At 33.9% G+C, this 27,779-nt stretch overlaps 1 protein-coding gene across 3 annotated transcripts in view; it reads right to left on the reverse strand.

Moving 5' to 3' along the window:
• The window catches only part of LOC149796222 (neuroglian-like), a 389,784-nt gene that overhangs the window by 262,543 nt on the left and 99,462 nt on the right, over positions 1 to 27,779 (reverse strand). For all 3 annotated transcript variants that reach the window (XM_089966180.1, XM_089966179.1, XM_089966182.1), the window contains exon 2: positions 1,247 to 1,320. The gene's annotated coding sequence lies outside the window, so the exon portion shown is untranslated. The remainder of the gene's footprint in view (positions 1 to 1,246; positions 1,321 to 27,779) is intronic.

The following is a 27,779-nucleotide window of genomic DNA, read 5'->3' on the forward strand; positions in this document are numbered from 1 at the left end:
ATGTATTTATTTATTTTTCAATTTTGTATGGGGGAGGGGTAAGTGCTAGGGTTAGCACCAAAAATCAGGGACAGTCAGTTGACTGGAAACACATTTTTTGGTGCCTGATACAAAATGCATTTGGCAAGATTATACTAAGGTGAACAATGCAGTTTTCAGCATTCCACAGTAATAACTGTGGTGTTACATGTTATATGAAAGTCTCATGCATACAGCATATTGAAATTATCATGACACATGATTGCTACTATATTTTCAATAATAAAGACACTGTTTCGAAAATGAAAATACTGTCACTGCTTTGATAATGATGATAAAAAAACCTGAAGTTAAATGTTTGATAAAGCCAGTTGTGCAAATCTTTTGCAAACGTCAGCAGCCAAAATTAGGGGAAATAAAATGTACAAAAGATTGTCTACATATATTGGGAAGTTAGCTTTATTCAGTGATCACAATTACTTCACTAAAAACCACTGGAAACTCTTAGGTACATATATTGCATGTGCAAAATTCCATGCAACCGATGAATGATCAATTGTATCAAGTTACACTGCATGTTATGTAGTAGATGATACATGTGTTGTGATGAAACTTTTTGTGTGCATTCAGCTTTGCCAGTTCCATTAACACTCGTAAAAGGTATATCATTGTATTAATGACCTTTATTTCTTCCTAAAGTGACTTTTGGATACCACATACAAGTGAAGTACGTGAGATAGCATTTTTTAAATTTCTTACTGGTTCATTGTTAGCACATACCTTAAAGTTTTTATCAGTTATAAGCATGTAAGAGAAAAGCCTTTAACTTGGATTCATTACAGGGACTGGAAACACAGAAACAACTCTGTTTCAAGCAGTTTTATTCATTCCAGTCATGATACATTTCTAAAGTACCAATGTTATTCTTCTGAAATCTATTTAAAATAGCCATAGAAATTTAAAGGCACCAAATTTTTGGTAACCAGGTCCTTCCCAAATTCTGAAAACACTATAATGTCAGAATAAATGATTCATGGCAATCCCAATATGTGTACATATACAATTAATTTTTCATCTTTATGTATCAATTTTCTCCATTCCAAACTTTATGTGCTTCAATTGTGTGTGTGTGTGTGTGTGTGTGTATGTGTGTGTGCATGTGTGTGTCTTTTTGTGTGTGTGTGTGTGTGTGTGCATGCATGTGTGTGTCAGATAGCCACAAAAATATGTTTTGTACAAGTAACAAGCAACAAGGGTTTCAGCCTACCTTAATTTATGAATTGGCCAATCAATGAAAACTTGTCCTAATCTAATATCTGCAGATCCAGAAAATTATCTGACCTGAAAAGACACGAAATGCACTTAAATGAAGTTCTTAAAAACTCTTAATGGCATGCAGTATGTATCAGGGATCCGGAAATCATCAGACACATCTAGAAGATCAATGGTTTTCAATAGCATATACACTCTGTCACAGGCTATCCCAAACATCATTATATAAAATCATCTTCCATTATGTAAATAAATACCATAACAAAGTAAACTCAAGGTCAAGAGGTCTAGATTATAAATAGTTTCCTTGTCATGTGATGCAGACTAATTTTGATTTCAGGGTGGCTAGGTGGAGTTTGCATATTGTTTCTTTGTTAGACTATCAACATGTGTTGTCAAATAAGTTTGGTCATTATGTGTGTGTGTGTGTGTATGTGTGTGTGTGTGATTAGGATTTTTAACATAGCTTTAACAATTTTTCAGTCATATTGCTACGATGTCTGCAGTGTGGCAGTTTATAGTGATGTCTGGCACTGGGGCATCATGCCACAGACATGTAGCATGATGTCCCACCCAGTCACATTATCCTGACACCAGGCTGACCAGTCCTAACACAAACTTCTTAATGCTGAGTGCCTAGTGAGGCAGCTGTTAGTACAATTTTTGTAAGTCTTTGGTATGACTTGGCCAGGGTTAATGCCCATGACCTCCTGCTTCCAAGGCAGACGCTCTAACTACTAGGCCAACGGAGCAGTCCTTGATCATTATGTTTGCCCAGTTGTTTAAAGACTTGATAGCTACAAAGCATAAGGCAGAAGCAGTGAAAGTTTATCTCCTGGACTTATAAGATAATAAAATATAATTGAATGATTATCCCAGAGTGTTTACTATTAAGAATTCTGTATTTACCATATATGTTGGGACACCATATTTCTTGGGACACCATAAATTAATTTTTTAAGTAATTTTTTTTTCATTATACATTCTGGGACGCATCAATTTTTTTTAGTTGTAAGTTGTGGGACACTGTTTAAATCATTTTGAAAACTACATGTCAGAAAATGCACTCAAACTTAAAATATAAACATGTTTACTCGAGATAAAACTCCTTAATCCACTGTATCATCACCTCATAAACCCAACTGCACACATACAATCCATACTTTCAGTGCATGAATATTATTTGGCTCCCTCGCACCATAAAAAATTACCATTGGAGGCAACACATCTACTGCTGCAGAAACTGCAAGGACTAAAAGTTAGATTTTTTTATTTGCACCAGTCATGCAAATTTCCATGCTTTTGACTTCCTTCTTATCTACAGTCTGTCCAGGAATGAGATCAATGTTCAGTGGAGTTTCAACCATGTTAATGGTGAGTGAAATCATCTTCTCTATTGGCCTTCATGAATTCATGGAATGATTTTATTTTCTCCTCCAAATCTTCTGGGAGATGCTGGGTACTGATGTCCATGTACAAAGTAGTATATTGTGTTGCTTTGAAAACTGTTCCATTGTTCAATTTATTTTCAAAATTTGTATCTGATAAGTTCAAACAATAAGCTTATTGCTCACTACCAGTTGTGTTTATTCACCACCCTGACTTCTATTTGTTTGCCATCTGTAATTATAATTGATACAAATGGGCATTGATGTATGTCAGGTAAACAGTATACACTGCAATGCAATAATTCATTTTATGTAACCCATGCTAGAAAAATGATTGTCATTTACTCTCAGTTAATATATTTTCAAATTTTTTTATAGAGATACATGTACTGTCATAAGTTAACGGGGATATAATAGTAATCTTATTTTTCACCTTACTTGGTGTCATGTGTAAATGGTAGTTGTTACTGCTCGCTCCCTCTCTTGTTTGCGATTTTGTTGGATCCAGATTTTGGTCTGATAACATGTTCAAACCTTTAAGTACAACCAAACACGATTCATTTTTCTATATTCATGTGAATGAACAATGTCAAATGTTATCTGATATATGTGATACACATTATGGATGCATAAGCTACAAATACTGAGTTTGTGGATATATTTTTGTCTTTAATAAATTGCTCATGATGAAAAAAAGAATAAATGATAGCAACTCAAGGCACAAATTCAACACAAAATTATCTGGTTTCTTAAATCTTGGGACATATGACCTAGGTGAAAGAGAGTTTCATCATAAAGTTCTGGGACAGGCAAAAAAAATCAATTTGTACCAGAAAATGTGTTATTCTCCATTCTGGATTTTTTCCTACATCAGTATTAGCAATATCTTTTCATTATTCATTGTTATTTCCTCATACTAAATAAAAGTTCTTTCAAAGCACTATACTATATTATTTAAATATTTGAAGACTTACCAAAAAAGAATAAAATTTCCCCCAGGGTGTAAGATTTATTTGGCAAAATGCAAAACAGATCTTTGGAAACTCTTATAATTTGTGATTGTTTTTGTTAAAACCTGCTCTCATTTGAGCCCAAATTACAGTAATTAGGAATAGCAAGTCATGTCATCAGCAAAATAATTTGATACTTGATGCCAAAATAATATTTATGGCTTTAAAGATTAGTATCTTGTGTAGACTTGTCTACAGGTCTCAGATAACTGTTATTTTTTTTTTTAATTAGAGCCAAAAGATTTGGTTTGATTTTGGTGTTTTAAGGCATGGCAACACACTAACATCTGAGCCACTGTGACTCCATAAAAGAATTAAAAGCAACCCACTTTAATCTGCTTATGAAATTTCTGTCTTCATTAGCAACACAAATATTGACCCAAAGTATCTACTAATGAAGTGAATGAAAAAAAAGCAGATACTGTCTTTCAAAGCCATGATGTCAATTTCCTGGGAAAATGTTATCACTAGATGCAGAATGAAGAACCTTTAAGCCCATCACAGGCTAAGTCACATAAATTACATCCCCAGTTTTCATTAAAACTGTTTGCCAAAAAGAACATTATTGAACCAAACTAGTGATGTAAAATGATTACAGCCAACTGGTTCATGAAAGATGGACAGTAGTGCTCCAACAGAATATGATTCAACAAAGTAAATATATTCAAAGGCTTGAATTTGCCATTACCTAAGAAAATTAAACTTTGTATTCTGTCAGTTTCCTATTCTGATGCATGGATATATGTAATAAAAAAGTTAATACAAAGTTACATTCAACAAAGACTTATGGATGCTATTCTATCATTCTATTCACCCCTGGGGACTGTTCTTTTACTGTCTTGCCTGGTGGGGTATTGTGCCCTCTGCCCAGAGAATGGTTCTAATACAGTGTTGTCTGGAGGGGTATTGTCTCTCTCCTTTGAAAACTGTCCTCTTACAGTCTTGCCTGGTGGGGTATAGTGCCCTTTTCCTGGGAACTGTTCTCCTACATTGTTTTCTGTTTGGGTAAAGTGCTCTCTCCATTGGAAACTGTTTTCTTACAGTGCCTTTGCCCATGGGAACTATTCTCTGACAGTGCTGCCCTATGGTTTTGATGCCTTAGCTGAAAGCAAGGACACTATACACAACCAGACAACGCTATAGGAGAATAGTCACCAAGAGAGAAGGCAATATTTAGAATCAGTATTTCACACAATGAAATGTGAAATCATAACATGGCATGTAGCAATAGTGCCAGCTTCAACATATCTAATGACTGCAAATCGGGTATAGAATCCCCCATAACTGAAATTGATACCAAATTATCCTAATTGAATATTCGTGGCATGCATTCAGATAGAATTCAATAATTATAATTTTTTAATAAAACTTTCCGATTATATTTTTATGTTTCTCGTTTCTGGAGTCTATCATGGTATTTACTGACATCCCACCCCACCTCCAACAGGCTGCATTGAAGACACTTCGAATTCAGTCACTGAAACACTTAAGACACCTTGAACTCAGTCACCGAAACATCTAAATCTAACTAAATGACATGGTGACAGTGATGAGAATATTTTATTTTGGATTCCAACTATTAATCAAATGAATGTAGGTGGTAATTTCCTTGTTTTTCAAAATCATTATAACCAAAATGATCATGAAATGCTGAAGACATTATAATAAAAAAAGAACAATCCCTCTTAATCATTTCATGTTGGAACTGTCTAAAAACCAATTTAAAAATGAAAATCACAAAAATCAATTATTAATATCATTTGATAGAGTAATGGTGCAAAATTTTGTTGACATCATTTTGCAATACATTCTGTCGTGGTCATCCTGACATGTGACCTTCAAGTTTGATGTATGGGCTAGACTTAGAATAAATCTTTGACTGTGATGAATGGGATCTGCTCTGTTTGGGGCATGAATTGAATATTAATTACAGTTCATTTGATAACAGTCCAACAAATTGTAAATGAAGGGTTAAGTGTAGGGAATGCCAGGGTTGAGACATGCCAGAGCAAAAATTCAGGGAAATTTTGGACCATTTGAAACAGTGTCATAAAATGATATTTTCCAGAATAGGTATTAACCAAGTTGGATGAGAGGATTAATCTAATTTTTAATGGGAGTGTTAAAATTTGTTGGTAGTTAGAGAAAGTAAACCTTATTGGCTAAGCTAAATGAGGGTGTGTGCATTCCCAGACAGAATTCATGGTTCTAAGAAATTCCCCTTGAGAAGTCAGTCAGTCTAGCTTGTGAAGGAAGCAAGAATTTAACTCCAAGAAAAATTAATAAGAAAGGTCATATTTCCTAAAAGGCCATGAACTGTCAAAATTAGACAGTAGTACTCATTTTGTGGATAAAGAAAGTTTACTAATGTATTAAATAAGTACAGCTCTTATTTCTTAGAATGTCATAGATCTGACACGATAAAAATAAAATGGCAGTGACAAATATTTCTTTATACTTTACAGGCATGAAAATAAAATCTGCTTTTTCTAATTAAAGACTAGCACTTTCAGGTTACATTTTAATGCTATATATAATGTAACGTGCTTTCTAAATAAAATGCAACATGCCATCTAAATAAAATGTAACATGCAATTTAAATACAGTGTAACATGCTATTTAAATAAATTGTAACATGCAATTTAAATAAAATGCAACATGCCATTTAAATAAAGTGTGACATGCCATTTAAATAATAATAATAATAATAATAATAATGATAATAATAATAATAATAATAATAATAATAATAACAAAGACTTTTAGAGAAGGTAACTCAATTAGTTACAGAACTAATCTACCTTGAGGCCTTCTATATGTTTTCATAAACATATATAAAATATAAAATATCATCCTACATTAAAAAATTCAACTATGAAAATGATGCAAAATTACAGAAAAGCAGGCAGTATTTTTTGTACTAAAACTGTTAAATTTTTTAAAGATTTCATCCATTTAAGACATTGATTATGAAAAGAAGAAATACTAGGAACCTGCTTTATGTCACTGGGAATGTTGGTCCATACCAGTGGACCAGTATATTGAAAACGTTTTTAAACAATTCCTTCTTTGGCCTTGGTATAATGTAATTTTTTCTTCTTATGGACCTTAAATTTGGAGTACCATCAGCATCTCTTTGGTGAAAGATATTGCTTAGAAAGACAGGACCGCTCTGGTGGCCTAGTGGTTAGAGCGTCTGCCTTGGATGTGGGAGGTCGTGGGTTCGATCCCTGGCCGAGTCATACCAAAGACTTACAAAAATGGTACTAACACCTGCCTCACTTGGCGCTCAGCATTAAGAGGTTAGTGTTAGGACTGGTCGGCCTGGTGTCAGGATAATGTGACTGGGTGGGACATCATGCTACATGTCCGCAGCATAATGCCCCAGTGCTAGACATCACTATAAACTGCCACACTGCAGACATCGTAGCGATATGACTGAATTTTTTTTAAAGCTACATTAAAAATCCAAATCACACACACACATTAGATAGACAGGAATGGCTTTTCCGGATACTTTATATATCAATTTGGCCTTTCTAAGAAATATTCTGTCATGTTTTGTTAAAATCTTTATATTATTCATTGCATCCTGAAAATTGTCTATACTTTGATCTAAAATTAAATGGCAAGCCCTCTTTTGGAGTCTTAAAAGTGTTGTCATGTTTGAATTAGAGGTATTACCCCAAATTACATTACAATAGTCCAGATATCGCTGAATATAACTTTTATAAAAGATAACCCTATACTGAAGAGGAATGTATGTTTTGATTTTCCTCAATAACCAAAAATAAGAATTAACCTTTTTTGAAACATGTTTAATTTGAATAGACCAAGTAAGATTGTTTTCTATGAATACACCAAGAATTCTATCTTGAGAGGTCATACTTAGGCGCACACTGTCAAATAAAACCTGGAGTTTGTCACTATCTAGCTTTGCTCATTTTCGTTGTGTTGTAACTAGTAGGGCTTTCATTTTTTCTGTCTTCACAATCTTACTGTTTTCCTTGCACAATACTTGAAGTCTGTTGAGAGTATCTTGTAAGTTATTTTCAAGTACCATTTTGGTTTTACCCATCTCAGACAGTGTAGTATCATCTGCATAAAGGTCAGTGGAAGAAATTGGAGTTCCAATCTTAAGAGGTAAATTGTTGATAAATAGAATGAATAACAGAGGTTCAAGGATAGAGCCTTGTGGTACTCCACAATTAATATTTTTACTTTCAGAAAGGTGACCATTTAAAAATACTTTTTGCACTCTATTGGTTAAGTAAGAAGTAAACCAGTTTTGGGAGTTTTCACTGCATTGATAGATTTTTAGTTTTTCAAACAAAATTTCATGGTCTACAAGATCAAAAGCTTTATAAAAATCAACCATAATAGTGCCTACCATTTCTCCTTTATCTAATGCTTTCAGCCATTTATCAATCAAAGATACAAGTGCAGTTTCACAGGAGTGATTCTGGTGAAAACCAGACTGATTATCATGAATAAAGTTATAAGTGTTCAAATAGCTGAGAAAAGAATCATGTACTTGTTTTTCTAGTAATCTGGAGAGATAAGGAAGGATAGAGATGGATCTGTAGTTATTTACATCATCTTTTGTACCTGCTTTATGCAATGGTGTAACCTTGACAGTTTTCCATGTTTGTGGAAATTTATTAGACCTAATACTTTCATTGCAAATGAAAGCTGTATTCTCTACAATTGCAGGTGCAGCTACCTTTAGTAGCCTAGATCCAATCATATCAAATCCTGTAGCTTTACAATCATCCATTTTTTTAATATATTTCAACACAGATTCTGGACTCATTTCATGAATTTCAAACTTTAAATTGTTTGGTAGTATTTTTAGCACAAAAATGTTCGAGTTTCAGATGATCAGATGAGATTCTGGGTTCTTCAAGTTTTTCAGCAATTTGAACACAAATATTTGAAATGTCAGTTGGATTATCAGTATGAATGCCTTCATGAATGAGGGATAAAATTTCAGTTTTACTCTTACATTTGCCTGCACCAAACCCTGTAAACACTTTCCAGATAGCTTTCAGGTTATTTTGGTTTTCATCTAGCACTTTTTTGTTGTGTGCTTGTTTGGCTTGATGTATCATTTTATTAACTTTATTTCTCCAAACTCTATATTCAGTTTGATTTCCTACTGATTTTAGTTGGTCTCTTTGCTTTATTGCTTCTAAAATTTCTGGGGAGATCCAGCCTGGCTGGTAGTCTTTCTTTATCCTGTGTGTTTTTAAAGGGGCATGTTTGTTCACTTTATTGATGAACAGATCTGTCCAAGTATCTAAAACATCATCAATATCTTCAAAGATCTGGACTGTATTCCATGGAATCTGTTTTAGATCTTCTAGGAATTTAACAGTATCAAAGTTTTTAACAGATCTATAAGTAATGGATTTATGGATATTATTTGTTGTTGATTTGCCATTGGCTTTACATGCTAGAAAAATTGCAAAGTGGTCACTTATACCAACCTTTGGAACCATTACTTCCAAACCATTTTCTTTTGTATTGGTATAAATATGATCCATAAGTGTTTTAGAGGTAGATGTTACTCTGGTGGCTTCATTTACTAGTTGCTCCATACCTAACGAAGCAAAAAATTCATCCAATTCCCTTTTATTTGATCATTGAGAAGGTCTCTATTTATATTGCCTAGAATGATTCTTTCTCTTCATTTGAAATTTTATTTCAAGTTCAAAATATTCACACCAATCAGTATATGATAGAGTGTAACATGCTATTTAAATACATTGTAAAATGTAACGTGCCATTTAAATAAAATGTAACATGCCATTTAAATAAAGTTTAACATGTTATTTAAATAAAATGTAACATGCCATTTAAATAAAATGTAACATGCCATTTAAATAAAGTTTAACATACCATTTAAATAAAGCATAACATGCCATTTAAATAAAATGTAACATGCCATTTAAATAAAATGTAACATGCCATTTAAATAAAGCATAACATGCCATTTAAATAAAATGTAACATGCCATTTAAATAAAGTTTAACATGCTATTTAAATAAAATGTAACATGCCATTTAAATAAAATGTAACATGCCATTTAAATAAAATGTAACATGCCATTTAAATAAATGATTGTATCATGCTTCTTTTAATAAATTTGTCATTTTTTACAAAAGAGATTTTTTGCAGACATATTCAAACAGCATGATATTGTAAAAGTATCAGTGTCATATTTGTATTGAAATAGGACATTTCACCTAAAACTAGTCCCTTGCAAACAGTGAAGATCTTGAGAAAACCATGAAAAACAGCCCATTAATTTCCTAATGGATCCATTATTGAGAAAACCATGAAAAACATCCCATTAATTTCTTTATGGATCCAGTATTGAGTATTGAGAAAACCATGAAAAACATCCCATTAATTTCTTTATGGATCCATTATCAAGAAAACCATGAAAAACATCCCATTAATTTCTTTATGGATCCATTATTGAGAAAACCATGAAAAACATCCCATTAATTTCTTTATGGATCCATTATTGAGAAAACCATGAAAAACATCCCATTAATTTCTTTATGGATCTATTATGGCTATCTACAGAGACAATAACACAAGGAAAAGTACTAATCACAGCAAAACAGAATGATAATGTTACAACTGTTTTTGGCTTCTGTTTGAAAATACAGGCAAATGATGCATGTAAACACCTTGCCAAAATACCCATATATCACACAAAATAAGTAAAACATCACTATATATATATATATATATATATATATATATATATATATATATATATATATATATATATATATATATATATATATATATATATATATATATATATATATATATATATATATATATATATATATATATACATACATATATATATATATATACACACAATTCCCATATGGCTTGGGGGATAGCCTAATGTGGTGATGCATACATAGTACATCCTCAATGACAACACAAGCAGGCCAAACACAACTTGACATGACATTAGATATTTCTCCACATGTTAAGACCTGGGGACCAGTTTAATAAATTTGTCAAAAAACTAGTGTTGGGATAATAATACAAGCACATAATTAGTAAATATTTCACAACACTGAGTAAAAATGGGTGGGTGGGTTACTGATTGTCAGATATATACAGCATAACTGACAAGATTTGGAGCTAAAACTAATGTTCCAGTTAAAACTTCTGGCTATTCTTACCCTAAACATGAGCTGAAGAAAATGCACATAATTAAATGATGATGGAACAGGTAAGTCCATACCTTTCAGCAAAAACACCAAGGTACCATAACTCTTTGGGTAATGGCATTTTGGGAATTGGCTTAGTAATGAGCCTAATTGTTTATACTGTCATGACCCAATAGTTCAAGGAATGCAAAACATTTTGTTTCTGTTCTTGTATGCATAATACCTCTTCTAACTTCTCTACCAGAGTTGCCAAGATAAATAATTAATTCATCAGTGAAGTACAAGTCATGAGTGATCATCTTTGCAAAAACAAATGCTACTGGGTTCAACACTCTGTCATTCAGTGCTGTCAAATGAAGCCACAGAGTATACTGAATTATAGTGAACTAATGCCTCATAATGAGGTGCATTATAGATATGCCTTATTTGTTCACTTATTAGTCAGACTGCAAACAACAAAAATCTTGATCTGCCATAGCATAATGAGCCTGCAGATTGGTCAGGGGGCCCTGAGTGGCCGAGTGGTCTAAAGCGCTCTCCGTTACGGATCACTGCCATCTCACCTCTGTCTGCGTGTGTTCGAGTCTCAGATTCGGCTAATGTGGGTATGTGTGAAAGCTTGCCAGTAGCTTCTCGTGGGTCAGTGGTTCTTTCTGGGGTTTTTCCGGGTTCTTCCTCCAGCATTAATACTGGCCACCATGTATAGGCTATCGTGTGCTGATAAATGGCGTTAAACCCTTCAACAACAACAACATCACATAATCTTTTGGCTACAACTGGTTAATCCAGATACTGTTTCTGAATGTGAGCAGTTGTTTCTTAGCCTAATTTATACAAGTTAGGTAAACAAAGAGTCAGTCCTGTTTGACAGTCATATGTAAGCTGTCCGTCAGTAGTAAAGTCAGTGTCTTGTCATCGTGCATAAAACAAGCTAAAATCAGTGATTATTTTTAAGCCAGTAATGATTTAATTCATGGTATGGAGCAGGATATAGTAATCTTGTGTGGAACATAAATTTTGGGAGAGAACATATATGTGTATTTTAAGATTTTGTTCAATAAAAAAAATCTTGATTATAAATAATAATAATTATAGCTTACTGCATTTGTATGGGAAAATATTAAGGAATTTTATCTGACTAATACTGCACATGAATTATTAGCTGAAAAAACAAGTTCATATTTTCCCATACAAATGCAGTAAGCCATTTATTATGTACTCAATTAATTTTCCTACCTAAGGCTTAATAATAATGGAATATACTATAAAAACAAAGTAAATTAATTTATGCTGTATTTAAAGATAATATACAATTGTAGATTCATTAATACACGGTAATAATATTAATGTGCATGAAGCAGCACCCAATGACCTTTGAACTTCATCATACACTCGACATTAGTGTTAAAAAATTCTTGTTGTGGTCTACTTAAAACTGAAATTCAGAGTTATATTTTGAATGAACACACATTGAAAAAACTTCAAGTTTCTCTGGAATAGAGGGATTTTGTTTTTCTGTTGATCTAACTCATATCTGCTTTTCTGCTACGATGTACTGGATTTATTGGGTCATTTCAGTTCAGTAAAGAGAGTGTGATTTCAGTTGGAAATGTAGTCAAAATTACAGTCCAATTTTGGTGTGTATCAGGTTTTCCATCATGTGGGTCATGTAATTTGGATTGGAAGAACTCAGAAAGTACATTATAAAGAAATTCAAGATGCATAAATGTAAGTATATTTATTATGATTCATCTTGCCAGCTAACAACAACATATGTTTATGCCCTGTCACTTGCATGCTCACTGTGGAGGGAGACTAGCTATTGTATATTGTATGTCTTCTATTGCTAGCCTAACATTGTATCAAAATAGTTAAACACGGAAAATTGTAAAGCAGCTGTTGTGTGACAGTCTGCTTAGGCAGCGGAAATAATACTTTGTCTTCAGCTTGGCTTATTGGCATCGATGCTCTCAGTTTCCTACCAAAGCCTTCAGTTGCAATTTTTTCCCTCATTTAGTGTTTAGACTGATTTATTATGGTACTTCTCTATATGGTAAGGGCAGATCTAGACATGACTCATTCACATTTAAAGTTGTGTCCTTTATGGATTTTACAAAATAATGTTTCCCCTTGTACTTATGATAGTGTATATTTATGAATGATTAGTGCAGGGTGACCAAAATTATTCCATGAAAAATCAGCAAATCTTAATTCCAAATCTACAACACAATGCATTCACAATTTAAAATCTCATAAACTTTACCATGTATTCAATCCACCTTTAAGAACAGAAGCACTGGGATGCAAGTAAAAAATCCCCCACACCAATATTCTATATATGTTCTCTTGTAAGTCCAACTGCAAACTGCAGTCATCCAAATCTGCCATTATATACTGGCATTTGAAGATATGGATATATGCAGTTAGCAGTAATTAGTAAAATAAAAAACACAGACTTTGATCTGCCTACACAATATGCAATGGCAGACCAGGTTGCAGGTTGTTTGCAGTTGGACTACTTATAAAAGAGTATATATGGTACCAATAATGTAGCGAACATCATCTGCATGTACTTGTGTATCATAAACCACATACAATTCATATCTCACCATCAAGATTTGAAATTATTTAAATGTTTTGCCAAAAGTGCTTAGAGAAGTTTGTAAAGGATGGAGGAATTTCAAATTTCTAAATTGAAAACAATTTGTTCCACAAAAGTGAAATCAGCCACTGTGACAAATCCACAAACTCCACAAATCCACAAAAAAAGGGACAATTCGTGGAGAAAAAAAATCAAAACATGTGGTCACCCTGTTAGTGTAGGGAAAAAAGTAAGTTTCTCTGCCATTTGTGCAGCTGGAGTTGTGCATGTTCAAAATGGTAGGTGCCATCAATGATTCAGTTCATGGAAATGGAGAAGATAGCTTAAATTCAATGTTTCAAGTAGCTGTCAGTTCCTATAGGCTTGAATTACATGGCTACTGACAGAAGTTGTAAACGGCTGACTTCAATCCAAAGGATTTGCTGTGTAATCTATGGATTTCTTAATTTCAAAGATTAAACAACCTGCTTAATATTTGAGTGTGTAATCTGTAACCAGTAATCTCAAGTGGGCATCTGTTAAACTGAACATTAATATCATGATAACTGTCAATTCACCTTAATGTTTTCAAATTTCATGTCAACTTTAAACACAACACTTTAAAGCTGACTGAAGATCTATAAAATGAAATCAAATAGAGTTAGGAATGGAAGCTTCTGCATTTTACAGATGCAAGTTTTGAGTGCGAGTAGTCAGCAGAAGAAACAACATAGACCCTGATCTGCTGGTGCATCATGTTATGACAGATTTTTTTGCAGTTTGACTCGATCTATAAGCATGAGACCAACTGCAAACTGTACAGATCCAGATCTGCCATCTCACAATGCACTAGCAGATCTGGGTCTGTGCAGTTTGTTAGGACTAAACAGTGGAACAAACAGCATAGACCCTGATCTGCAGGGGCATTATCGTAGTGTAAATCTGGGTCTACGTTTGTCACAGCTGCATTTGACTTATAAGCAAATATAGACTGTATTGACTATATTCTAATACTGTCTTGTTGCTAATGATGCTTCTTTCATCCATATTATGTCTGCTCTTTAATTTTATATCTAAATTTAAACACTGAAACTTTGAAATAGCTGTTTTGAATAGATTTCACAACAAAAATGGCACATAAAAATAAATGCATCAGTGACCTCAATTTCAAAGCAAATTTGTTATGCAGATTTTACACAATGTACATGCCAATGTTTAAAAAACAAATATTATTAATTAAAAATGTAATGGTTATTAAATATATACTGACTGATATTTCCATAAATTCATTGTCAATCAAAAATGTAATATTTCAATCCATTCACAGTCAGATTGAAGAACACTGGGCTACTACAATGGCTGGGCTACTACAATGGCTGGGCTACTACAATGGTTGAGTCTGGGCAAGTTATATATTTGATTTAAAAAATTAACCAGAAAGGTGGGCTACTACCATGGTTGATTTTGGGCAAGTTATATATAAGATTTTAAGAAATTAACCAGAAAGGTGGATTACTACAATGGCTGATTCTGGGCAAGTCATATATTTGATGTAAGCAAGTTACCAGAGAGGTAATATTGTCCTCTGCACAGTGCTCGCCTGCCGCTTTAACGTTTAATTGACTTTTATTATTTTATGTAAGGTGTTTGCCTGCCTTTTTGAACCTTTATTGTCTTCTGTAAGGTACTTGCATGCCTTTATCATCCTCTGTAATGCGTGTGGATGCCTTTATTATCTTCTGTAAAGTACTTGTTTGCCTTTATCATCTTCTGTAATATGCATGGATGCCTTTATTGTCTTCTGTAAGGTGCACGTTTACAGGGCAGGCCTTAGGCTGATTGGACCAATTTGGCCCAACCGGACCCCATGCTCACAGGGGACCCCATACCATTAATTTTAAAAAATATATCTACAGAGAGAAAGTAATTTTAAAGTGATGAAGAAAATTTAATGGTCAATATCATATTAAACTTGTTTAAAAGTTTATTTCCAAATGCTGTGCTCAAAGGGGGCCCAGTGCATAAAACCATTGTGTCCCACCAAAATGATCCAAAGTGGGCCCTACATTTGCTAAGGCCATTCCTGCATGTATGCCTTTATTATCTTCTGTAAGGTGTGTGTATGCTTTTGGTGTCTTCTGTAAGGTGACTGCATACCTTTCTGAACTTTTATTGTCTTGCATACCTTTAATTACTTCTACTATCTTCTGTAAATGTTGTTTGTGCCATCAATAATTAGAACTTGCTTATTTTATGGCAGTAAAATGTTAATTACATAACCTTTTACATCTGTATTTCTTTTGTACAGATACTAAATGATTGGTTCACATTTACAAATGAATAGAGAGAAACATGTTACGTACAGAAAGGATCGCATCATGTTTTCATATAGCATGAAATTTCAATACAAATCTTTCATTGAACTGTTACTAAATGGTAGTTTTCAAGTTATTATAAAGGTCATGATTCAAAACTTATGTACTTAAAGTCATCATCAATGTAATTTTTCATCATTTGTAATCATAAATACTCCTAAGAATAAGCCAATAAAAATTCAGTTGGAAGTGGCTGTTGTGTTGCAGAAAACATCATCCTTAACACTTTTTCTAAAATCCACCAATTCTCTTCAATTTCCCTTCTTTAAGGGATTTGATGTCATATAAACAACCTACGTAGTGATCCTTGTTTGGAGATACAAACTGGAGTGAGCTGAGATGGATTTTTCCACCCAATAATTTAATGATCTCTTTGTTAGCAATGGGGTAAAAAAAACTGAATGATGAGGAAATCAAATGAAAAAAAAAAACACAGCAACAACAAATTGTGCCCCCCCCCCCATGTTTCATATTACACTGGTTTTAAAATTAGGGTAATCATGCATTGTTTTCAACATTAGATATATATTGGATGAGATTTAATGATTTTTGTTTATACCATGAGGGAAAAAAGTGCAAGGGTTGGCAACAAGAAACAATCGACTGACCAGAAATACGTTTGTTTTTGTTTTTTGTGGTGGGATGCATAACATATGGATTCAATAACCATTTCATTTCGAACTGGAGAAAACCAATATAGCAAATGGCATCATACAAGTGTTTTTCATTGATTTGTAATTGTGTAATATTTGTATAATGGAAAAGGCTCGTTATTTTTACAATAGTTGAAGCAGGTGTTTTGTTACATGATCAGTTCAATGGGTTTCCAATAAAATGATATACATATTGGTTAATCACCTGGGGAGGTTTCACCTGGAATATGACCAAATTACTCTGCAACTAAAATAAGCAAACTGAGAACGGGCAGGCATCCCAACCATTTTGGATACTGCTCAGATCAAGTACAGCAAAATTATTTGCATGAAGGTTAGATTGGTGGTGGTGGTTGATGACTGGAAACACAATTACTAGCCCTGTCATTCTTATGCCAAAGCATTTCTTTTTATTAGAAATAACATTTTGGAGTATGCATACAAATGACTGCATTTCTTGCATATTTTAACAAAAATAATATTCTTGTTATCATTTTTTTGTGACAAATTTTTACATTTTACATTTTTCTCATCCTTTTGTGTTTTTATACAAATTCATACTGTATTACATAGAGATACTGCCAGAATTTTAAATAAAGAGGGAAGCTGCCCCCTTGTCACAAAACTAAGGTGGGACACAAAAAGGAGAGGGAGGAAGAAATGGCCATAGTTCAACACTTTTACCTAACACTTCTCCTGTCTGCAGTTTAATATACATAGGTAACTTAGCCAGCCTGAAGTTTTCATATGCATGAATTCAAACAAATTTGCAAGAGTTCCCACACAACATTGGTCTCCAAGTGCAGGAATTTGTACAAATCTTATGCAATTCATGCCAACATCTCTGATTATGTGACTGGATATTGTAAATTAAATAAATATTAAATAAATATTAAATAAATATTTTAAAAATATTAAATAAATATTAAATAAATATTAAATAAATAATTATTATTGAAACACTTTCACTTAGTTTTTTTAAAAGTAACTTCTTGGTATAAATGCTGCAAATTTAAAAAAAAAACGTCAATGCATAATATTCTTCTCAGAAAAACAAATGATTAATGCAGTGCCTTGTTTGTCTCAACAAAACAAAACTTCCATGCAAATGAAGTAGATTGGACAAAAGAGTAGACTGGAAAGAAAAGAAAATTGTGAATTGACTTCTCTTTTTGTCTGTTTTCAGTCCAGTTATAGTCCTGGCTGGCACTGGGTTTCATTTTAAACACACATTAACAGTTTTAATATTATCTTTTTTCAGAAACATTATATAGATATTGTGTTAAAAGTGTCATTAAAAACAACAAAAACAAAACCCAAAACATGATTTCCTATTAGGCATCCTAATTAAGCATTTGACCCAATCCAACAGGTGAGATCTTTGAGACTAACATGTTTAAATACCATATTTTTTGTAACCATGCACTGTATCTATCCATTTACTTACAAGTCGATTCAACTAGTCGACCTCTATTTTAGGGCTGAAAAAAGTGAATTTCTCTGAGACCCTCTATTAAGTCATGATTTTTGTTGCAAGTCAAATCCACCTGCAAGGGGTGACATGTGGTCAATTACTTGGAGCTGCACTTAGGGAAAAACAAACAAATAAAACTGGATAGATTGGTAGACAGAAAGAACAAATAACAACAAAACCAATGTAGAATAAATACATTTGTATTATTAAGCTGAATACAAATAAACTGATTAGATTTTGTCCAGCTTCATGTAATGGAATCATAATGAATAACATTTTAATGTGTTTATATAATAAATCCATGCATTAAATTATATGTAATATACAGGTATAAAAATGGAAATCCACAATGATGCAATTCACTACCTGTATATCATGTACTATATGAATTCCAAAAGTATTATAATAAATAATGTAAAGTCAACACTTTTGTAATTCACATTTTCGAATATCATTTGGTTCAAAGCCCAAAAATTCATCATCATCATCATCATCATCATCATCATCATCATCATCATCATCATCATCATCATCATCATCAAATAAAGCTTTGAATTCATCCACTGTCATTCATTCGTCATCTGATTATTTTGAATTAAATCAGGAAGAGTTGTGATACTCTGCCTCATCCATTGCATTAGAAATATCACATTTGTCATATAATTTTACCATCATCTCTCACTGTTATGGATCACTTCTATCTCACATCTGTCTCTGTGGGTTTGAGTCTCGGCCTCTGCCAATATGGGTATGTGAGAAAGCTTGCCAGTAGTTTCTCATGGGTTATTGGTTCTTTCTGGGGTTTTCCTGGTTTCTTCTTCCACCATCTATACTGGCCATCATGTATAGCCTATCTTGTGCTGAAAAATGGCATTAAACCCAAAACAACAACAACAACCATCATCTCATTGTGAATTTTCTCCCATACATTACATACCCACTGAGATAGTAACCCAATCCCTGGACGCTTCACACTTCCTTTCTTTTATGTTTTTTTATATAAATTCTTTGGACTCATCTACAGGTTACAGGCAAACTTCCCATGGTTGTAGTAGCGACATGGTGCCAACAGGGATCACACACCTTGGTATATCTGATGTTGCCACAGACTGTGTCAAATGTGCCCAAAATACACTGCTCTAGAACCCACTCATTCAAACTGAACTCCCAATTTGCATAAAGCTTCCCATTATTCAAATTTTCTTCAGATGTCTGGCACTATCAACTAGAACTGATTGTTTCTTGGTCCAGGCACACTCCAGTTTCTCAAACACCCCCAATTCACATTCTGCAGCACTAGTGTTGTTTTTCTCTGCAAAGTCTATAACCTTTAACATAAATGCTCTTTCATATGCATTACCTTTTCTTTTCCCCATATTGGTGAAAGTACCTAAGTTTAGCAATTCATGATGTGTGATATCTGACATAGTACACTGAAATTTACAGAATACTGCCTATTCATAAACTTGAACCATTATTTACGTACACGTTGTAAAAGAAACTTTCATTATACAGTCTTTGAAATCACATCAAAGGATTGCCGCAGCTGAACTGGTGTCAGTTGTGCAGTATGAGAAAAGGGACTCAACATGGCATTAAACAAGTATCAGATTCATAGCACTTAGTCATACACATTGAAGAGAAAAACAAAAATAGCGCTGCAGATTTTCCACTGGGAAAACAAAGCAGTGCTGCTTTTATACGATAAAGGATTAAGGTCGTATTTATATAATTAGCAATTCTACAAAAAATTGTGAATTGAGAAAAGAACACAAGTTTTCCTTTATAAGCTAAGGTTGTAAGGAGAGATTTATTTGTACCCATCGCTTATAAGATGACCCCTACTCTGCATTAACATTTTTCTTGGAAAAAGCTTGACTTATAAGTGAGTACAAATGGAACAAGATTGCTGTCAAATTGGAAAGGTTTATATCTAACAACAGTCCATCAGAAAATATGCAGAAACTATCATTTTACTACATTTTAACTTTCTTAATGCAATTAGAAAAGCAATGCTGCAATCAGGGGAGCAATGCTGCAATTAGAAAAGCAATACCTGATTTTCGCAATTTTTCATAAGCCAATTTTTTAAAACACTATGAATGCATTAAAATTATTAGTATTTTTGTAGTTCAAGTTTTTACATACTATTTTGTAATGAAATCTGTGACTTTTTTTTACACTTAAGAATGACCAGAAAAATATAAATAATACTATTTAGCTTTAAGGTATATTAATACCAAAACAAACTGCAATGCAATCAGTGCATTGCCTGTGTTTAGCCGATATAACTGAGATGAGAGTGAAAAGAACACAATTTGAACAAGTTTATAAAAAGGTTCTTTAGTACTTGTGAAGTAACATGAGACATTGAGAAAGGCTTCATATATCTCTCCCCACCCCATTCGCCATGAAAACTCCCCCAGATCCAACACATATGGATTAAGGGATAATCTGGAAGCTTTCAGACCATGATTGTTAACAGGGAGCCAGTACAACAGATGGTTTCTAAGACTTGACTGAAGTTAGTTTGTCCAGGTCAAGTAAAACAAATTCTGTGTTGTTATGAGTTGCCCTAGCAGACAAAAGCTGGTCAAATGAGTTGCCCTAGCAGATGAAAGCTGGTCAAATGAGTTGCCCTAGCAGACAAAAGCTGGACAAATGAGTTGCCCTAGCAGACGAAAGCTGGTCAAATGAGTTGCCCTAGCAGACAAATGCTGGTCAAATGAGTTGCCCTAGCAGATGAAAGCTGGTCAAATGAGTTGCCCTAGCAGATGAAAGCTGGTCAAATGAGTTGCCCTAGCAGACAAAAGCTGGTCAAATGAGTTGCCCTAGCAGATGAAAGCTGGTCAAATGAGTTGCCCTAGCAGACAAAAGCTGGTCAAATGAGTTGCCCTAGCAGATAAATGCTGGTCAAATGAGTTGCCCTAGCAGATGAAAGCTGGTCAAATGAGTTGCCCTAGCAGATGAAAGCTGGTCAAATGAGTTGCCCTAGCAGACAAAAGCTGGTCAAATGAGTTGCCCTAGCAGATGAAAGCTGGTCAAATGAGAAAGTTGCTGTTGAAATTTTTGTCATATGTTCAGAAATCCAGTATCACATTTTGGATCGAATTGCATGTCCTTAAATTTCCATTTTCTAGATCGAGATTTTAGATTTTATATGTTGAATTATGCAGTGGTGGTTTAAAGTTCTATTTCCTATGTTGACGTTTTACAGTGTATATTTTGAATTACACAGTGGTAGTTGAAATTTCAATATCATATGTCGAGAATCCCTAACTGACACGTTGTATGCAACGTTTTGTGATGAAATTTCCATTTCATATGGCGAGTATTTAGATTTCATCTGTTGAATTTCACAACAATTAGAAGCCGCCTCCTTGTTTAAAAATAATGCGGTCAATTCATGAGAGCGACCTGTAGCGAAGAAATTCATAGTAATTCTCGACTTGTGAATGGTAACTTTCAAACTGTAAATGCAAGAAATGTAATGGCACCTCATAATTGAATAAACGAGTAATGTATGTTAATGCTAAATAATATTTTGAATTGTTAAAGTGGATATTGCGTAATGCTACTTTTAACACCAACACATCATTTCACCATATAAAAATAACAATTCTGACACGCACAATAAAATGTCCAATCACCGCTGTGTCATTCAACAGATACAAATCTAAAAACTCATCATATGAAATTGAACTTTCAGCACAATCAATGTGATTCAACATATTAAATTGAAACTCTCGACATATGACATTAAAATTTCAACAACCGCCGTGTAATTCAGAAGATACAATCTATAAACTCAGCATTGGACATCAAATTTTTAACTTGCGCTGTGTAATTCAACAGATGAAATCTAAATACTCAACATATGAAATGGAACTTTCAACATAAACTCTTTGAACCAATACATAAATTAGGAATTCTCAACATATGACATTGAAATTTCAACCACTGCCATGTAATTCAAACGACACAATCTCAAACCTTGACATAGAAAATAAAAATTTCAACCACTACGGTTTAATCCAACAGATGCAATCTAAAATCTTGACATGAAAATGGAACTTCAAGGACAAGCATTTTTGATAGAACACATGAAATTGGAATTCTGGACACATGACATTAAATTTCAATGGCAACATTCTGATTAGACCAACTTTATCCACTATGGCATCTCATAGTGTTATGTGTTTCTCGTGTGCCAGACTTGAAAAAAGTTTACTCGGTGGCTAGCATAAAAATTGGGTCAGTAGGTAGGACACTTTTTCTTTATTTTTGTTTAATATGCAAATTTGTCTATTCCTCCTTAGTTCTGAATATTAAACAGAAGAACTGCAAAGAATTCCTTGAAGTCAATAGCAAATACATTAATGATCCACAAGTCTAGAACTGACCAGATGTGAACATTTCTGAAAATAAAGTTGGGTAAAATATTGTCTGACAGAATAAAAATGGAATCTGCAGGATTTTAGAAAAGTCAGTTGGGTTATTGGAAACATATTTATTTACATGGCCTTATCTCTGCAATCAAGCATCAAATATATTCACTTTTACTCTGGTGCTAAAATGATAGTAAATTTAGTCTCAAAAGGCGAATATTAATGAATGCAGCATTGTGACTAATTTCAGATTGATTTCGACATCTGATCGTTTGCAGAGCATTTCTGCAGTGGCTGCTGATAATCTTATCAAATTAAAGCACGCATTCCAATAAAGTACCCATACAGTGGAATAACTGGTTATCTGATGTTTCTACATTCATGGTTAAGTATTAAATATATCACTCCCCCACTATTAGACCCTTCATTATAACACCATTCCTGTTATAAGGGAAGTACCTTCATGGATACTATTTCATTACACAGCAGTAAAATTATATGTATTATGTACTCCGTTATTCAGCAGTCTCACAATAAGGTGTTACACTCTACAACTCCCATGTATGGTGTTATAATGAGGGAGTACTGTATCCTGTACATCATTATATAGCATCTCATTATAAGATTATATCCCCATATAGCTCCCATGGTGTCATAATGAGTAATACATGAAGAAAACCAAAGTACACTGGAGAAGATACATTCCATCAAACAAAACAGTACACTGGAGAAGATACATTCCATCAAACCATCAAGTACACTGGAGAAGATACATTCTATCATAGTACTCTTCACATCAAAATCTTTTTGTATCACCCTGACAAGGTCTAAATTTCACTCTAACAAGGTCTAAATTTCACTCTGGCAAGATCTAAATTTCACCCTGACAAGGTCTAAATTTCACTCTGGCAATGTCTAAGTTTCACTCTGGCAAGAACTAAATTTCACTCTGACAAGGTCTAAATTTCACTCTGGCAAGATCTAAATTTCACCCTGACGAGGTCTAAATTTCATTCTCGACATGGCATAAATTTCACTCTGGCAAGATCTCAATTTCACCCTGACAAGGTATAAATTTCACTCTGGCAAGATCTAAAGCTCACCTTAGCAAGGTCTAAATTAACTCTGGCAAGGTCTAAATTTCAATCTGATAAAGTCTAAATTTCAATGGCAAGGTCTAAATTTCACTCTGACAAGGTCTCAAATTTCACTCTTACAAGGTCAAAATTTCAATCTGGCAAGGTCTAAATTTCACTCTAACAAGGTCCAAATTTCACTCTGGCAAGATCTCAATTTCACTCTGACAAGGTCTAAATTTCACTCTGACAAGATCTAAATTTCACTCTAACGAGGTCTAAATTTCACTCTGACAAGGTCCAAATTTCACTCTGACAATGTCTAAATTTCATTCTGGCAAGATCAAAATTTCACCCTGACAAGGTCTAAATTTCACTCTTGACAAGGTCTAAATTTCACTTTGGCAACAACTAAATTTCACCCAGACAAGGTCTAAATTTCACACTGGCAAGATCTAAAGTTCACCCTGGTAAGCTCTAAATTTCACTCTGGCAAGGTCTAAATTTCACTCTTACTAGGTCTCAAATTTCACTCTTACAAGGTCTAAATTTCACTCTGGCACGGTCTAAATTTCCCCTGATTGAACATATTATTCTGAATCTTTTCAAAATTGCAATGGAAATAAAAATCTTCAAGTTTTGTGAAAATTCTTCATTTCTCATACTGTTCATAGTTGCAGGTTATACCTGTACTTAGGTTACCTGTAATATCATAAAGAACTTGCTGTAAAGCATTGTATTGTTATGTACTATCATGTCTGAATAGCCTGTTTAAATAACTGATACAGAATATAGTCTTAAAAAACACAGAAAGCTTATTTGGAATAACATATGGTGCTCTGCCAATTGGTTGACAATTAAAAACCCTCTGATGGCATAATTTGTCCAATTAAACTATTTTCTCCCAGCTGAGGATCAACCCAAGCAATTGAAACCTCCCCAAAGCAAACCAGTGGGTGTAATTTTCCACTCAAGTTTTGCTATGATGTTTTGAGATAAAAATTGCTTTACAGGTAAAAAAAAAAAAAAAAGGTTTCCTGTCAATTTATCAGATGTGGGCAATATGCATGCAATTTCCAGGGACATTTAGATTCAGTTCCATTGAATAAGCAACTTAAGGTTGGTGATGTTCATGAATGGTGGCTAATTTGACAGTTTCCTCACTTCCTTGATGTTCTGCATCCTTCACTATTGATCATGCAAGAAATTAAAAGATCAAGTCTTTGATTAAAGAAACCAAGACCATGACATGAACTCCATTTGTTGTTTACATTGAAATTTGAGCTCGATTTTTTAAATGAGAAAAAAATTAAATCACTGGCTTTAATCTAAAACTAATATTTACCAAAAAAATATAAAGAAATCAGGATAGAATTGATTGACAATTAAAATTTCCACTGATGATTTCCCTGCAAAAACTCCATGACTGTTTGATACTGCCATGCATTTGGATGAAAATTTTAACAAGTCTGGAGTTATAAAGTCGCATTTCAAGTTAAGACCTTTTGTAGGTAAACATGGATTGTAAACACGAGAATGAGACAGAAACAGTAAAAAAACAGACAACCCCAAAAACTCCACTCCTTTCCTTGCTATCAGACATTTCATTATAACAAGGTTCCTGTTTTATGACAGGTATGGTAATGGATTTCATTTCATTAAGTGCCAGTAAAATTAAATGTATTATTTATTTCATTATCTCGTAGTAAACTCTATAGCTCCCATAGACAGATATGATGAAGCATATTCATTAAAACACAGTTCCTGCTTTATGAAAGATATCATCATGAATTCCATTTCATTAAGTGCCTGCAAAATTATATAAATTATGTACTTCATTTTAAGGACATCTCACTATAAAGGTGTGTATTTTATGGCTCCCATGGACAGTGTTATAATGAGGGACTATTTTTATGAAGGTCCCATGTACAGTGTTAGAATGAGGGGCTATTTTATGAAGGTCTCATGTACAGTGTTATAATGAGGGACTATTTTATGAAGGTCACATGTACAGTGTTATAAAAAGGGGCTATTTTTATGAAGGTCCCATGTACAGTGTTATACTGAGGGACTATTTTATAATGTCATAAATACAGTGTTATAATGAGGGATCATTTTTATGAAGGTCCCATGTACAGTGTTATAATGAAAGATTATTCATGAAGGTCCCATAGCCAATGTTATATTGAGGGACTATTTTATGAAGGTCCCATTTGCAGTGTTATAATGAGGGACTATTTATGAAGAACCCATGGACAGTGTTATAATGAAGGACTATTTATGAAGGTCCCATAGTCAGTGTTATAATGAGGGACTACTTATGACAGTCCTTCCTATGAACAAACTCAGTATAGCAGTATCACTTATATAAATTGGGTACAATATATAGGGGTGGGTATTTAATTAAAACTCATATTGCGATATATTACAATATTAAGTGAAATATTGCAATATATTGATTTAAGAAAGAAATACAGATTACTGCTAATTTATTGAAATAAAATGAATGCAAACTGCACAAAATTACCACTTAAAATTATTTAATTGCATAATTAAAATACAGTAGAGAAAATTAATAAAATGCAGTACAGTAGTTGCAATCTAACACAGAAATAAAGAGTTACAATTTAAGTCTTATGTCTGAACGGTTCACGGTTTGTGGTTTACTTTTTGATAAACATAAAATGCATAAAACTTCTGATTGGTCTCTTCGTTGTCACTTTACCCTGTGTAGTTCAAAATTAACTGCCTTGAAAGTCACATGATGGAACTTACTTCATCTTTGTTTTTAAGAAGACAAGAACATCAACATGATTTGGTTTTAGGGCTGAACATTGTGCATTTACTAAATCTCTAGCAGTGGAGAACACCCTCTTAGAAGGGACACTTGTTGCTGGGATGCACAAATAAGGATTTAGCAAGCTTAGCTAAGCTAGGAAATCTCTACTCATGATTTTTCCACCATTGAAGAGGATTTGAATTCAAGGGAATCAATGGAAACACTTCATGGTTGTTAAGCTCTTCTTCTAGTTTTCCATTTGTGTTTTTGAAGTCTCAGCACCAGTTATGTAGACATCACCAAGAAGTTCTTGTATGCCAGAACAACAGGTACCTTTATCTATCATATCACTCTGACCAATGTCTGACTTGAGCTTCTTGCAAACTGGTTGAGCATCCTTAGCAGCAGAATTGGCAGACACATAACTGCTTGGTAGCTGTGGTAAAGGTGGCAGTTCTGACTGTCCACTATCACCAACAGGTGAGTGATGAGTGTCATGTTCAGCCTTCACTCTGTGTAAAGGTGTAGTGGTTGTCTAGGGGTGGGGTTCTTCTTATAGACTTTAATGAATTATGAGAAGTTCCCCTGGTCCTTATTCAGAAGGTTAATTCTGGACACTATATTATTTATTGACTAAATATATTTATGGCTACGAGCCCCCAGTCAGCAATGCCGACAGTTAAATTAAAAGAAATACAAAGATGAAATTTAAAAAATAATAATTTAATAAATGAAATTTAAAAGAATTTAAAGTAATCCATGTCTCTCTTTCACCCAATGATCCCTTTGATCATCATTTGAGTTCACAGTGTGAGGAGATTTTTCCCTTCTTGAGTGCTACTCATCTAAATCTCTTCGTTCCCTTGTCTTTCTCTCCTTTCGTGATCTCCACTTCCGCTTCCTCTTCTATAATCCTTGTTCCTTGCCGTTATCTTGACTTCCAGTTCCCCTTCTAGTATCCGGAACCCTTGACGGTATCCCTTGAGGTCACCCGAAATTCACTCGATATCTCTCACCGTCCCCCGAAATTCTCTGAAATTCTTTCGTCCCCCGAAATTCTCTGAAATTCTTTCGTCCCCCGAAAGCTTCCTGATCGAAGCTATTTCATGAATTTCCTAAATTCCGCCAATTTTTACGAATGGCTAACGGAGTGTGTGTCACTGCGGCTCTTAAACACCAACTGACGAATTTCAGGCTTGTACAAGTCTTATGCCAGTTTCTCGAATCAAGTCCCACCTACAACGCATCCCGATTGGATGGCGACGGACTCTGGTCATTTGATCGAACTGTCAATCATAAAAATGTCAGTCTGTGTGTCCCCATGTACTGTCCAGCCTACCATTGTCGGCTTCCGGCTCTTTGAAGTTGTCTACGTCACGTGTTCCCATGTACAAAGATTCCCGCCAGATTTCCACTCAAGAGCTCAAACAAAGACTGGGTTACGTAAGAGGATTAGCCAACTTAGGTACTTGGAAAAACAAAGCTTACCTGGCTCCACTTACAGTCTTATAAATACATGTATAATACAAGGGGTTGGGGTAAAACATCACATCCCCCCACGCTTGAGAATAAAATCAGGATTTTATTCACTCAAACTAA

This window comes from Sinohyriopsis cumingii, chromosome 7 (assembly GCF_028554795.1).
Source record: "Sinohyriopsis cumingii isolate HCF-2022 chromosome 7, ASM2855479v2, whole genome shotgun sequence".
Classification (NCBI taxonomy): Eukaryota; Metazoa; Mollusca; class Bivalvia; order Unionida; family Unionidae; genus Sinohyriopsis; species Sinohyriopsis cumingii.